Genomic DNA, 17,336 nt, shown 5'->3' on the forward strand with positions numbered 1-17,336 from the left:
GGTCATCATTCCTAAGGTAATTGAATCAAACTTGATGGAATTGCTTTACAGCAGAAAACATCTGTCACGTTACATAAGATCAACTGTGTTTTATTAAAAATGAATAAAACTTAAAGGTTTTCACAATACAGTTTCAAAAAGTAGACTCAAAGTAGTAAGAAAAAATGGAGGTGTGACATTTAATGCATGCTGTTGGTGTGGTCCACAAAACTTTTTCGAATTTTTGATCTGTCACGTTACAAGTTATTTGGTTTCCATTACTTCACAACTGAAAATAAGCAATAATTTATATTCATCTCAATTTTTCAAGCAATATCATCAAATTTAAATTAGACTACGATGGTAAAATGTGGTTCCAGGCAAAAAGTTGAAAATATGGATTTTGTTTACCTTTTTATCTCTTTACGGTCTTTTAGTCATTTTCAGGTCATGTAAGTAGCATCAACAAACCTTTATAAATAACAGACATGGAATTTTTTCTAGGTTCACCATTCATATTTTTAATATTAGAGGTAATATACATACGGAAAACAAACAGTTTGACGCAAAATTTGATAAAAAAAATTTCGACTGAGGTTGCCATTTTCGGAACCTTGAAAATATGCACATGCAAAATTTCACATGCACACTAGCGCCACGTAGTGACAACATTCTGATCTAAACCGTGTACCTACTGACTCCGCTTAACCCTTAGAACAACTTTGCTGAAGAGAGTAGCTGTGATGATAAGCAAAATCTCGGGATATAACATTCTGAATTTACTTTTTAAGGTGGTGTTAAACTTTTCGATATGTTTATGCAATATTCAGTATGGGTGTTGCAATACTTGTTGAAGCGAATCCAAACATTTGACGGGTAGTGTACGTGTTGTCATTGAGAAGTTGTAGCTTCGCGTATATTACCGCAAGTCGAATGATGGAAAAAGCGCACCGTCTCATATGTATTAGTCAGAAATGACATATGTTAAACTACCTAATTATCCATACTGAACCTCAGAACCTGAAAAAAATTAATAGTGTTCAGCTAAATGGTTCAATTAATTTAGTATCGATTCCAGGAGAAATTCCTCCGCAATGGAACACTCAATCGGAATAGAGTGAGTTTGCCGCCGGGGATTATACGAGTAGTGATAAATCTATGAACTAAATGGTTTGCGGAAACCGAAGCTAAATGGCTCATGGAATCAAGAGCTAAACAGCTCATTAAGACGAGAGCTAAATAGTTCACGAAAAAAGGAGCTAACTGGTTAGTGATTATTTACCGTTGGAAGATATCTGAGTGGAGTTCGGGACTAAATGCCTCAAACAAGCAGAGAATCTAAACAACGTAATAGATGGAGACGGAAGGTAAATGAAGAGTCGGGAGCTGAATGGCTCAAAGGTCGAGCCATTTTATGGCCAAGTTAGGCACGGTAATGAGTCCCACACAGTGCCAACACACTACAGGCCAGGCTGTTGAAGCTTTTCAAACCTTACTACATAAAAAATACAAACAAAGTCACACTGATACGCACTCACACACACGCACATACACGTGCAACACAACACACAGACAATGTTCGAATTCATCGAACTGAGTCGATTTGTATATAGGACTCGGCCCTCTGGGCCTCGCTATTTTTTCAAAGTTTTAGCGAATTCTATACATTTCTGTTCTAAGAGATTTATGTAGAAAGTTTTGATCCAATTCCAATTTAACCGTAAATGAATATCAGCGCAAAATCGTTAGAATTTAATTTATTTACAGCACATTGATACATGACTCTTTACAAACATTTTAATTACCTCCTCTAACAATTTTACTTCTTATATGCTAGATGTATTTCATTTATGCATTTTTGTTTTCTACTACTCAGTGTATATATTATGTTTTGATTATCAACTTGATTATCGAATTTGTCCTGATATGAAGATCGAAGATTGTATTAATATATTTCAATATATTTGCTAACGTAAAATATATGTTATACAGTTATGTTAACAATGTTATACTATATATATATATATATATATATATATATATATATATATATATATATATATATATATATATATATATATATATATATATATATATATATATATATATATATATATATATATATATATATATATATATATATATATATATATATATATATATATATATATATATATATATATATATATATATATATATATATATATATATATATATATATATATATATGTTTTATTGTATAAACAGTCATATGGTACTATATCAGGTGGGAATGATTTATAACCTTAGTGACATTTCATGGTCTATGAACAGTACTCGCTCACAACACGCAATAGGAATTGTAAACATGAGTTTTGTTGTGCGTTAAAGCATCCTATCTTTATCTTAAGTTATCTTCGCATGTTATTCCTTTGCGTAGTTGCCGTTGACTTCGACGTTTTGTTAGATTGTAATTTGTTCGCAATAATAAAATTCACAACAATTTCCACAATGCATGTTCGTACGAAAAGTTGCAAAGTACAGACACCAGAACAAAATGAGACTTAGGTTTTCTCTATATAAGCTTCCTAGTGCTAATTGATAGATCAGCGTTTCTGTGCTAAAGGAAATACATAATTTCGTATAAACCCGAGTAAAGGATGCGCGAATTCAATTGCACCACTTTCAAATTTCTGTATTTTGTTTGTATTAGGTATTTTCTATTAAACTTTTGGGTGCAATTAGTTCAATGTGTATTGTTTACATTGGTAGCAATTGTGCAACCGTTGCGAAAATGAAGTCGGAAGAACATCAAGCTGCGTGCATGGGAAAAGTAATAGGGGAACTCGGGGCTATTGAGACAGTAAGGGTAATTCGGACCCCCTCGATTTCTCAGAAAATAGCAAGACTCTGACTATCGTATATATTCGTGGAACTGCTATTCTGAAACATTAATTTTGAGAGCTGAAGTTGATTCTTTGTTGTTTGTAGAAAGGAGATACAAGCTGTTTCGTTGTTTTGCCATTCTCAAAACAAAAATCATTACAATGGAAAAACCGCGATTAAAGCAACTAATAAAAGTGAAAAAATAAAAGGTAAGTGTTTTGGAAAGCTTGAATTTTGTTTGGGTGAAAACAGAGATATTTTCGAGACGCTCACCACTTTTGTGCAATATGAGCGTACGGGGCTATTCGGACCCCCTATTCCGTCAACTACCGTTCAGCGGCTTGTGGCTGCGCACACCATTGCACACGTCACAACAAAGAAAATACTTGGGCCGCCAATCGGCAGCTGTGACATAGTTTTTGTAAAGCAATTTTTTTTATTTGCTTCTTAAGGTGTGTCTCTTGTAACTAATTCCATTGTAAAAAAATTAAAGAAAAATGACGGTCTGAATTGCCCCGTAGGGAGGTCCGAATTACCCCTACATTGTAAAAGGATGGAAAAACGTAAGGGTTTGCAAATCCTCGCCTAGCGCTGCCATTGAGTGGTGTAAATGAACCTTTTATGGCACCAAAATGTAGCTGAGGTTTCAAACTAACAATTAAGACTTTTGACCGGTAACTTTTTTCACATCTATCCACCTAAAAGGGCGATTTGCTTAAGTAGGTCCGAATAGCCCCAGGTTCCCCTATATTATATTTTACACCCTGAAAATTTGAAAACGATCGGTTGAATGAGTGAATTTTACCGAACGTTTTCGTGTGATGCTATTTTATTCCGTACACCCTTCAGGTTAGAACAATCGTGAATACTGTAGTAATAACAGCGATAGAGTAGACATAATAGATTTACATGAATAAAAATTTTGAAATTCAAGTAGGGTGTTGAGCCTATTATCGCCATGTTTATATTATCACCCTACCCACTTGAAGCCGTTGATTAGAGCAGCGTCTGCCATCTTTGTTCAAAGCATTGAGTCAAATGCTGGCGCAACAATAGGGGCGCTCGATTCGAGTTTTGGTTGCGCTCAAACACGACAATTTCGATATTTTCAGCGCATTTGTGTTTTTTTCTTGGTTTTTAACAATGAAGCAAAGCTGTTGATGCCAATTTGTTCACATACCATTGTTTGTAGTCCGAGTAATTAATGAATCAGTGAAGCACCCTCCTTAGTATGATGGAAATAGGCACTTTACCCTATGAATAGTGTATGCTAAAAGTAATTCAGTACACAACAACATCCAATTCAGTTTGACGCAATTTGCGCACAGCCACAATGCTTTATTTCACCAAAAACGTGTGAGGGGCCGTGCATATACACCGTGGACTAAAAAACCTACGTTTCTGACCCCCTCCTCCCCCTTCGTGGACAAGCGTGGACAATTCCTAAAACCCTACCCTCTCCCTACGATGTCCACGTGGACTTTCAAAAAAATGGGTAGTTTTTCCATTTTCCAATGTGTAAGACTACTATGAAGCACAAGGACCTTATGAAAATCGTTCAAACTTCAACCACAGAATGTCATACACATCTTTGGTAGTTTGTGACATTTCCATGAAAATATCTCATTTCTCAACGACTTATGATCTTTTATATTTACGTTTTTAAGATTCATCGTAAAATTAAAGTAACCTTTGAATTCTTGAATTGGTTCGTAAAAAAAATGGAGATAACCGCTCACACCAATGGCAATACAAATTTGTTTCATTTTTTTATAAAAGACAAAAATATAATTAAAAGTCCATGTGGACATTAACCATACCCCCACCCCCTCCCTATGCACAAGCGTGAATTTTCTCGTGACCCCCACTCTCCCCTAAATTGTCCACGTGGTATATGGATGACCCCTGATAAATTATTCGGTAAAACGTACAGCAGTGATGTCTTTTGCGATGTTTTATGATGATTCAAGACCTTCATTTTGGTGATATAGTCAATGTGAAGTCCTCTTCAAGTAAGATACATATTTGTTACATTTTTTTAAAGTATGAAAATTAAACAAAGTTTTCACAAATTTTTAAGATTTTTTTTTTTGGAAATATCTTTGCCAAAGATCAAAAATCTCTATTTATAGTTAAATCCGTTGTCTGTAGACTGTTGTTTGTGCATGATATGTTTGAATTTTAATGATTCAATAGGGACGTTACTAAGAATACTCATTAGTTCTGTCGCTAAAATTAGCGTTCCCGGGCAGTTTCCGCAACGCTGCAGCCAACATTGTTCGCTCGAATTTTCACAAATTATTTTTGGAAACAAATCATGATAGGAGTTAACACCATCTGGAAGTGATTTACTGCTTTGTAATGTTTTAAAAATAAGTTTAATATTTTGATGACCTCAAAATGAAAACTATATGATTATCCAACGGTATTAATTTTCGACGGAAGAAGTATGTGTTAAATTGTTGCTAAAGAAATGAAACGCCTAGTTAAAATTAAAACGAATAATGGTATAAAAATGTTTTACTTATTTCTCTTCATACTTCTTCTGGATTTTTTATACAAAAATAAATAATGCCGAAATATGACCCATTTTAAAACCATCTGGATTATTATTGAAGTGGAATTTCTAACCAAAGATGACGCTCGGTAAAAATATTTTGAACGCGAGGGTCTGCAATGTCTGATTTTTTTCTACGTGGTTAATGAACGGCCCCCAGGTTGAAACGAATGTGGCACCCAGCTTGTAAATAAATCATATATTTCTTTATTCACAGCTGCTGTGACTTGCTGGAGATGTATGGTGCGGTTTCATCGTTTCCATGTGGGGTGTATACATAGATTTTTTATTTTCAAAAAATTATATCTCCGAAACCTCTAGATCTGACTCAAAATATGTTTGGAGATGTTGTCTAGAATTGAATGATCTTTCAAATAAAAATATAAAAGTATGGAGTACCCAAGGACCCTCGCAGTGAAAATCAATAAAGACCATTTAATGCGTATTTTGTTCGTACAAAACTCAATATTTTTAAAGTCATACTTTTCTTGAAACTGCACTTGACCTATAACCAATAAAAATCGGTTCAGCGGTTCATAAGTTATGAATTTAAAAAAATCAACTTTTGAAAATCACGATTTTTTGAACCAGTCTAACGTGGAAAGAGACACTCTAATGACGATTGTCTTAATGAAAACTTAAAACTTAAAGCTAAAACTAATTAAAAATTTAAACATTACGAACAACACGAAAATTATCAGGTTCTCATTGACGAAACACATTAGTCGTCACATTAAAAATGAAGAAATCTGCAAGTTCGTTGAACCGCGAGCAAACGAATCGCAGCGTGTCGTGCTGTCCGTTCCGTACTGTGCATTTCGTGACTGAGTACAAATTCACCTGAGTAAGCAGAGCAGAGCTGTCAATATCGCCTGTGAGTAGCTTTGCAGCGAATAATCTGTCGTACCTCCAGCGGCTGGATGTTTAACAGATGACAGCATTCCTCGTATGGCGGCAAGTTAATTGTGTCTCGCTACGGTAGAAACCGCAAAGCGTACTTTACGAATTTTTGTTGAACGCCTTCAATCCTGGGCGATCCAGTTTGCATGGTAAGGGCTCCATATTCCGGCATTGAACCCCAGCTATGAGCGTACAAGCGAGCAGTACAATGATTTTAAACAAAACGGATCAAGAAATTCCCTAGCAATTTTAAAGATGAAACCCAATCGTCGATTGGCTTTTGACAGGATATCGTCATAGTGGAGTCTGAAGATCATTTCACGATCTAAAGAAACGTTAAGATCCTTAACAAGTTCTGTCCTTGTGAGAGAGCAGTCACAGATTTGGTAATCATAAATATTGGGCAGCGTTTTCCGATGGAAGGAAATTATGTTGCATTTTGCAATACCTAAGTCCATAAAGTTCTTTGTGCAACATTCCTCCATAGATGCAACATTCTTTGTAACTTCAGGCAGTCGATAAGTCATTTAAATATTTTGAAAATTTTCGTATAGTCTGCATAGAACAGACGACAGTCCTATGGTAGTAGCGATGCGACATCGTTTATATAAATTGAGAACAGTAGCGGACCGAGGTGGCTGCCTTGTGGAACTCCGGACATGTTTGTGAACGATTTCGAAGTTGTCGAGCCAATTTGGACCTCTACAGAACGCTTTGTTATATATGATCTAAACAAAGCCACACCCAACGCTGAGACGCCGAGTCGCTGCAATTTTCCCAGGAGTATTCCATGATCCACTCGATCGAATGCTGCTTTGAGATCCATATACGCCGTATCTATTTGCCACGCAGCATCCATGTTCCGTAAACAGTTCGAGGTAAACTGCATAAGGTTGGTGGATACGGAGCGCTTTGGGTAAAAGCCAGGTTGTTCACTGTCAATATAACTTTTATAGCGGCCGAACAGAGTGTCGTTCACGATTATTTCGAATAACTTTGAGCAGGCACACAAGGAAGTAATTCCACGATAATTAGAGACATTGCGTTTGTCACCTTTTTTAGAACTGGAAATAAGTGGGAGAATTTCCACTTCCTACAGTTCTAAACTTAATTGCTGAACCGAGAGATTAAACAGCCTAGCCAGCGGATTACAGAGAGCGAGTGCATATCGCTTTAGCACGGATGACGGTAGGGGAGACTGAGGAGACTTGATCCCCATTTTTATTTTTCAATCCAACTCCGTGGAATGATAAAAAACTATATATTTTTGTAGTGTTATATTGTTTCTAGGGTTGGCTGATAATCATAAAAAATTACATGGAAATATTATTCTGGACATGAGCTATGAGCATTTCTGAAAAACAACAAAAAAATGGAAAATTCTTTGATTAGTGGAGACTCGATCCCTAATTTGGGGACACTTGATTGTTTTTTTGAAAACGTGTTTAAAAGAGCATGTAGGGTAATAAACCTATTTTTGCCCTGTTTCTATTATAATCCCACTCATCTGAAAGCTTTGGTTAGAGCAGCGTCTGCCACCTTTGCTCAAAGCATTGACTCAAATGGTATTGCGATAATTGGGGTACTGGATTAGAGTTTTTGCTGCGCTCAAACAGAAGATTTTCACCATTCTCAGAACAATTTTGTTATTATATTAGCTTTTAATAGGAGGCGAATGACCTTAAGGCTAAAACATCTACAATCGAAATAAAAAAACGGCTCCTAATAACAAAACAAAGAAGCAGAAATAATAAAATTAATAATGAAATAATGTGGTACCCTCCCGAATAGGGCAAAATTAGGTACCTAACCCCATTCAATGTATTGTGGTATTGATTAAATTGTTGTGATTAGATATTGTTATTTTTGTTACTTACCAATTCCCCAAATCTCCGTGCAATTATTTGAAAGCTGTCGTTATTATGGTTAATGAACGTGGGATGCATGGTTGCTACGTATACTGTAGAAAACAATTACAGTTAAGTTTCTCTACGATGAAGCGTTCATTTTTGACATTTTTTTTGTTATTTTATGACAACAATGACTTCAATTGTTCTGGTGTGAATTTGGTTATTTTCAGTGGTGTGTATGAAGCATAGCGAAGGGGATCAATTCTCCACGAATTTGAAGTGATCAAGTGAGCATAGCATCTATTTCAGCCAACTTTAGTACAAATATAGTTGAACAAAAAAAATCAGCTCAATCATAACGTATTCATACAATTGACATTCTCCAAATGCAAAAGTATAGAACGTAGTGGGTAACTTTATCAATTATATAAAAGTTTGAAAATTTAGAAAATAAATCTTTTTCAGTTCTTTTGTTCTTTAAATCGGTTAAAATTCGGTTACACGTGTCCAATTTCTTTTGAAGTAGAATACTTCTAACGTTTCAATATAGGGGTCTCGTTTCAAAGTTTCTGCTGAGATATTTTCCCAGTTTTCGAATGCGAATAACTTCTGAGTACTGATCGAAATCGCTATATTTTTGCACTATCTGATCGGAAATATGTGCAAGTATATTGTATTTGATTCCGTAAAATGTACTATTACTATAAATAACAAAAATAATGTATTATGTGAAAGTGGTAATTACCAGCGCTGATTGGTCCGAACAATTCAACCAAGCAGCGAGCGTTGCTAGGACCGCCTCTTTGCATCCAATGAACCGCGACTCACATATAAAAGCAGCACATCGTCGCTGTTGTGCTATCTTATGACAAGCGCCATTTAGCTCATTTCGAGAAAAACGATTTTTAAAGTTTGAGATTGAATATCTTGAAACTTATAAACAGTATAAACAATCCAAACAAGACAATTGATGCTTCTATCTATTCTGTATTGATCTCTCGAATATTACGAAGATCGGTTGACTATGTTGCGAGTTTTTACTATGAATGTAAACAAAAGTCGCACTCACACGTGTCATAGGCGTGTATTGATGACAAAATTTGTATGATGTGTCATAATCGTGCATAGAAAATTTGCCATAGACAAAAATCATCAATTTTTAACTTTTATTCATATCTCTGGGTTCATTTGGTCTACAAACAATCAGTGAGATGCCTTTTGAAGAAAATGAGTCGGGGAGACTAGGAAAAATAGTTATTTTTGGTTACAGTGTTGCCAAATATGCTATATTCCAAGTTTAAACCTTAAACTGTGTTTTTCTCGCAACTCGTGTAATTTTCTTTTGAAAATTTTTATACCATTGTGTTCCACAGACATTTTTACACATAAAAACATCTAAAACTTCAATATAACTTGAGCAAATCCCTAGATACAGTGATTTGAAGCAAAAAACTCACAATTTCTTATCATGTTTCTCGCTAAATCTAAGTTACCAAGTAGAATTCTGAAAACGCCACTTTGTAGAGATTTTTCAGACAAGTAATGTGGCATATCTAACTCAGTTTACCTCAAAATGGCGTTTGTCATAAGATAGCACAACAGCGACGACATAAGAAAAAATCGTCAGTTTTCTTTTTGACCTCGTAGTAGCTGCTACGTTCCGTCAGCTCGAAGCAATATATTCCATGACTGCCGCCAGGCATCATTTCAATGATGTCCAGGCGCGCTTACAATGATCACAGACCACAGAAAAAACAGAACGCTCTTTCTTTCGGAGCTAAATAAACGAATTTCAAGTGTTTGCTGGCGGTGGGGTAGCTTGGTGAGAAAGAGCCCACTCTTGTTCTTTCAATTCGACATAGATCTTTCATTAGGGCTTAAATCGCAAATGTAAACAAACTGCGTTTTCGCTATTATGGCATTATGCGACTAAAATACAACAAGATTTAGGTGAAAATTATTAAAAATGCTTTTTAGATCTATTTATAATTAAAGAAAACAAAACGGGGAAACATACATTTTCTTCGAGATTTCGGCTTAGGCCCTTCTTCTCACATGGAATACAAAGGCTAAACTAACATTTTTTGACAAACCAGAGGCGAATGGTTATTATTCACAAAATTATTTTGTAAACGGCGTTTCTATTATGTAAATGATACTTAATATCCACTGTGATCTTGTTTACTTGGTGGTTCTTGCACATAAATATTCAAATATTTTCATGAAATTTGAAGAAAAGATGCACGCGCCCTTTCATTTGCATTGGGTTTCTATGCGCCCATTTGCTGAGCCCTATTGAAAAATATCCTGTCAAGCTCGCCTATTTACCCAGCCCTACCCAGCAAGACAGAGTCAATTTAACCCATTTACCGCGCCCTTCTGAAAATCACGACTGGAATGCAAATTGGGCGTAATCATTCTTTTAGTTTCTACCCACTAAAACACATAGCAATCAAATTCTTTTTTATATTGTTATAAGGTTTAACCAAAGATGTTTTAGGAAAAACATGGCCATAAAGTAATTTATAACTACAATAGCTTTACATTTAGAAAAGCATCGTCGAATATTGAAACAGATTTTTCTCCATTTGAATACATTGCGACTTAGGCCCTAATGAAAGATCTGTATCGAATTATTCGTGGCGTTATCAAATAAATTCACCACGGCGCGCACTCCAGAGCGCACTGCGAAGGAGCCCAGCAAAGTTCAGCCGGAAATGAATTGGAATTCTGGCTGGTTCCGGTTCGTATTCCGGCTCCAGTGACACAACCGATTCTAGTTAGAATTGGTTGTGTCACTGGAGCCGGTATACGAACTGGAACCAGCCAGAATTCCAGTTCATTTCCGGCTGAACTTAACTGAGAGTGTGCTCTTATATTAATTTTCTTCTAGCAAACGGTAGTGTGGCTGCGATTTGAAGGAGATTATGTTGGTTTGTTGAACACTGATATAAGTTTCATGAAACGGAATTTTCATTTTACTTATTTTGTTTGCGAAGCTCACTGCTCTACAAGTGAAATGCTTCGTTAAAAGTAATGTCCTGGTACTACATTTGTTGTGGGTTATTATCATACGTGACAACTGCAGGGTTATTGCGAAGAAACCTGGTTGGTTAAGGTTTGAATAAATTATTTTTATAGGGCATTCGCTTGAACTCTCTAATATTGACATTCCACGGGCAAATACCCTTCTACTGGTTTTTAACTGTGGAGTGAGTTTAACTTCCAGCGAGTCCAAATAGTACTTTTATCCGATTTGGCCTTTAATTTATTTGATTTGTGCATGCTTTAAAGTGGTCTATTTCTAAAATTTATATATATATATATATATATATATATATATATATATATATATATATATATATATATATATATATATATATATATATATATATATATATATATATATATATATATATATATATATATATATATATATATATATATATATATATATATATATATATATATATATATATATATATATATATATATATATATATATATATATATATATATATATATATATATATATATAAATAACATAAATACTTGATAGCTGAATTTAATGCCACCATGCAAAAGATAGTAAAAATTACAGCCTTCTAATTACCAGCCTAAGTGTATTCTACTTCATTTCGGTTATGTTTCTGACATTACCTACCCATCTTTTTTGTGTTTAAGAAACTTGTGTTTAGATAAAACTACGCAACTTTCTAGTATATTCGATTAATGTATTCTCATCCGCCTTTGAGTTAAAATGATGGGATCAAGTCACCCCGGGGATCAAGTCTCCTCAGTCTCCCCTATACCAACAGGCCAGCAGCATAACTTCAATTTTTGCATGGCAGTCGTTACCATGCTTTTAGTTATATGCGCAATACTGTAGTCGAACAAGTTACGTGGCATTTCACGCGTAGCTTCTTCTATCTGCATCGAAGTGGCGGAACTATCGTGGAATACCTGCTTAAAATGTTCTGCGAACGAATTGCACTTCTCGTTTTCGTTGCAGGTTGTTGCATTTTCCAAAAACATGGAGCGAGGCAGGCCAGTTTCCTTTCGCTTTGAGTTGACGAACGACCAAAAAAGTTTGGGACTTGTCTTCTGTGCGCTTCACATGTCCATTGCAGAGGTAGGGGAACCGGGGGTAAGACGGACATGTTAAGGATATACTCAAATAAAACATAGTCAAAGCATGTTTTTGTCAACATGTAATACTCTATGTTGTAGCTCCATATGTTGGCTTTCGAGTGCCCAGAGGGATAATGTTACAAAAATCAACAAGTATCTTTTTTGAAAGAAATAGAAAACAAAGAAATATCTGCACTTTTTCCAGACTGCGGGAGAAGCGGACATATGGTGGTGGTAAGACGGACATGTCGCCGAAAGAATGATCACAATACAAAACATTAAAATATACTGTTTCTAACGCATGTTTTGGATAGTTTGTGGTTCTTCTTAATATATATGTTCAATTCGAGGTGAAAAATAACGTTTTGGTGTTCGATTTAAAGTTGAAGCAAATGATATATTTTCTAATATCGTTTTTTGTCGTTGTCATAAAGAGAGCTATACAATCAGTTCCAATGATCAGTCACAATAATTTATATAAAACTGGAAAGGGTCATATTAAATACGCAATTGGTAACATCAGTTCATCGAGTCCACACAACCAGAATACGGGACCTGCACAAAGTCGTCTACCTTTTCCAGGTACTAGGAATTCCGTATTCAGCCTCGGTCACATTAACGTACATCCTGCGGTCTAATGCATGTGAGACTTCAGCTAACAGGATGGTTCTCCACGTTTGGCTGCTAGAATTTCGTTTCTACACGCGAGACATTCATATAAGGATGAATCAATAGAATTAGTAAAAAGACTGGCCGTCTTGCCCCACCAGTACACATATTTTTTAAACGCTTGCACTTATTTACTCGTATATAAACATACCTGTTATTTTACACGAAAATGTCATTTAAGAGTTACATTATCGAAATAAAAGAAAAAATCCGCGAAAAAATTGATTTTTTCCTAGATAAACCTTAAAATCAGAGACGTAAAAATTACATCCGCTCGAACATGCGCTACTGATTATCAATGATTGCTTAAATTTTTCGCCTTTAGCAATATTCAAGGCCTACTGAGTGCTTCATAATTCAAGGATAACCATAAAAAGAGGGTACTCATATAATGCAATTGAACTTTATATGTTATATGCCTAAAATGACCATGTGTCCGTCGTACCCCACCTGTCCGTCATACCCACAGTTCCCCTAGTGGTTGTAGTGACGATACCGGTTGCTTGTGATGTTATTTAAAATAGGGGAACGAGAACTGCAATATTTCCGAAGGGCAACCTATCGTGCTCGCTTGAGCGCCCGTAATCGTTGATTCGACCACGGTGGCTTTTGCGGGGCCGGTTTAGCTGGAACAACACTTAAGACAACATTCTCCACAATGGCGCTGAAATGCTCTACTGCCTCATCAATGCAGGTGGGCGATTCAATGAAGTACCAATTGATGATAGATAACATAGCATCCAATGCAGCGTAATCGGCTTGCCGAAAGTCCAAAGAACTCGTAACAGTAGGCTCTTCATAGACAATTTGAGTGGGCATACAGTAAGAGCAGTGTGATCAGCATCGAGATCAATTAAAGGTTCGATGGGCGAGGACACGGTAGTGACTGGTAAAGGAGATGGTTGCGGGATCAATGTAGGAATTTAATTTCAGTGATACTGTCACCAAAACGCCTCCGCCGCGAGTCTTACGGCCGTTCAAGGGGGACCGAGCAGTTCTGAATACAGCGTTCTGATGTCCAAAATGTTGTGCAGAATGAATTTGCTCATTCAGCCACGTTGCCGTTAGAACAATTTTGTCGTACTCAGCTTCCGAAACAGTCAAAAAGAATGGGTCGATCTTGCTCCTTAATTCGCGCACATTCTGCTAATATATGCGGTGGTTGTTAAAAGCTGCACGACTGGAATGCGAGAAATAGTCGGGAACAGCTGGTTCAAAAATATGATTATACTCGCCTGGGATAGACCTCAGGACCGGAACAATTTTAAAGAAAGGTATTAACGGAAAGCACATTTCGGTCGAGAGGCGCGGGGGCTTCCGGATTGCTTATATATATATATATATATATATATATATATATATATATATATATATATATATATATATATATATATATATATATATATATATATATATATATATATATATATATATATATATATATATATATATATATATATATATATATATATATATATATATATATATATATATATATATATATATATATATATATATATATATATATATATAGGGTAAGGTGGGGCAAATCCGACCGTTGGGTAAACCCGACCCCCCTCTGTTACCAAAAATCAGAAGCACTACGCGAACTAATATCAATGTTGTCGTGTAGAGCATCGAAAATAATCATAATGGTGGTATGACAGTATTTCATCAGTCTACATTGAGATGGTCAAACGACAAAAGGTGTGTTTTTAGAACTTTTGATTTGCCTTTTGTGCATCATTGACTACAGGATATTTCTGATTGTTAAAGTGATTGCATAATAAATGTAAGTGGATTTAAATTCTTTGATTAAAGTCCTACAAAGTGCATAGAAGAATTTAGTTCAACTTTTTTCATATTTTTTTTAATTGCATCGTAATGAAAAATGACGCGGTGGGGCAAATCCGACCACTAAATAGTGGGGTAAATCCGACCGCTTTTTTGCAAAGAAAATTTTTATTTTTCACATTGGAATATATTTCTATTGTTATTATTTATTATTTTCATGCAAAATGGTTCATAATTACAAACGAAAGACACAAAAACATGATGATTATAGTATTCGTCGAGCAATTGCTCCGATGCAAATGAGAATATCATTACGTGCTACTGCTCGTGATTTTGACATTCCAAAATTGACATTGAACTCCATTTTCTTCATGTTACAATTTAATAACACAACATTCATTGATTTATCATTGAAAAACTATAAAATTTGGATAATAGCTGCACTAAATCAACCAAAAACATAGGGGGTCGGATTTACCCCACCATTTTTGAAAACAGCAAAAATGAACATTTTCGTAAAACGCTTATATCACAAAAGATTCCTAAGATCCAAATAAAATGCTATATATAGAAAGTTGCCCAGGAGTCTAACCTTTAATTTGTTATGTAAAACGACTTGATCCTATGTAAAATGAGCATTTTACAGCCAAAACCATTTACTAGGTCGGATTTGCCCCACCTTACCCTATATATATATATATATATATATATATATATATATATATATATATATATATATATATATATATATATATATATATATATATATATATATATATATATATATATATATATATATATATATATATATATATATATATATATATATATATATATATATATATATATATATATATATATATATATATATATATATATATATATATATATATATATATATATATATATATATATATATCAGTGCGCATGAGCCCACTGTGCCTTTACGGAATAGTATCTAAAGCGCGCACATATTGTTTCGCTCATATTCGCTGTATTTCGGTGTTTTTCTAAAGTAAACTTATACCAATGGTAGCATAGAGCTACAGTGAAGTTATTGCGTGTGAAGGTTTGCCGACAATCGGCCAATAGGAGCCTAAAAACGTAGGAAGAAACCCAGTGATAAACGTGTGTGCAAGCAAACAATCGTGCGCCATCGCTCCTTATTAAAGTGATACACACAGCAGTGCTGTTGTTCGACCGCATCGCTACGGTGCTACTGTAGGCCATAGAAGAATTATCTGCCGAAAATAGTGCACAAATAATTAAAAACGTAAAAAGTCGTTCTGCGTTCGTGGTGTTGTTGATAGAGAATTTGTTGGGAGCTTGATATAAGGAGTGTGATCGTGATAGTGCTTGTCATACTTGGTACAACATAATCGTCACCCATGGGGGCGAACGACTCCCCCCCTCCCGGGGGGATTCAGCTATATCGATAACCTTACCTCCATGGATGCAGCAAGACGAGAACAGAATCGCCACCCAAACCTTGTTACTACAGGCGGTGAGTACTGCCAGTATAGATAATAGTACAGTCCTTACACTCACCCATCCCGAGACTAAACTTCCTTCAAACCCTTTTATAATAAACCAAACGCTACAGAAATTACTCAGTTGTGATCCAAGAACAGTTGTCAAAGCCTCCAAGGAAGGGAGAGGTAGTCGGTACGTTTTACGGACATCTTCAAAGACCACGTATGAAAAGCTTCTAGGTTTGAAACAACTAATCGACGGTACCCGCGTTGAAATAATACCACACCCTAGCCTCAACTTCTGCCAAGGGGTGGTATATGATGTTGATACCATTGATCTTGACCCTGAAGATCTAAAAAAAGTCTGTCCTCCCAAGGTGTAGAAAACGTCCGCCGAATAACTAAAAGAATCGACAACGAAATACGGAACACTCCTCTCGTAGTCCTTTCATTCAAAGGATCAACACTACTATCCCACGTATACTATGATCTCATTCGGATGCCAACTCGTCGATGTTATCACGCACCATTGTTGTGCTATGGTTGTGACAAATATGGATATTCTAGGAAAAATTGCTCGGAAACCCCAATATGCATTTCGTGCTCTCAGACCCACGAACGATCGGACACCCAAAAATGTGACAAACCAAAATTCTGCCGTAATTGCAAAGGGAATCATGAAGCCACCGATCGGAACTGCCCTGTCTACAAGGAGGAGGAAGCAGTCATAAAACTCAAAACCGACAACAATCTCACCTACGGTGAAGCACGAGCTGAAATGAAGAGCCACAAACATCCAACCACCTACGCCAACCAAACCAGATTCAATCAAAAAGACCAACTGATCAAGGAACTACGAGAAGAGCTAAACGTAGCACGAAAGCAAAATAGTTAAACGAACGCCCTGCGTCAAGAAGTGATGAACTTACGCAAACAAATGGCCACCAGTCAGAAGAACAACCCGCAGGTACAGACTCTATTGGAAGAGCTAAGGAAGTACAAGGAAGCCTACAAAAAACTTGTTGGGGAACGATCCATCTCAAAAACCGCCATCAAAACCAGTATTAGCGAAATAGGGGTAAATTCACAACTAGTTTCTACTAAAAAACCGTCCTCTTA

Source organism: Topomyia yanbarensis, chromosome 1, assembly GCF_030247195.1.
Source record: "Topomyia yanbarensis strain Yona2022 chromosome 1, ASM3024719v1, whole genome shotgun sequence".
NCBI classification, from domain to species: Eukaryota; Metazoa; Arthropoda; class Insecta; order Diptera; family Culicidae; genus Topomyia; species Topomyia yanbarensis.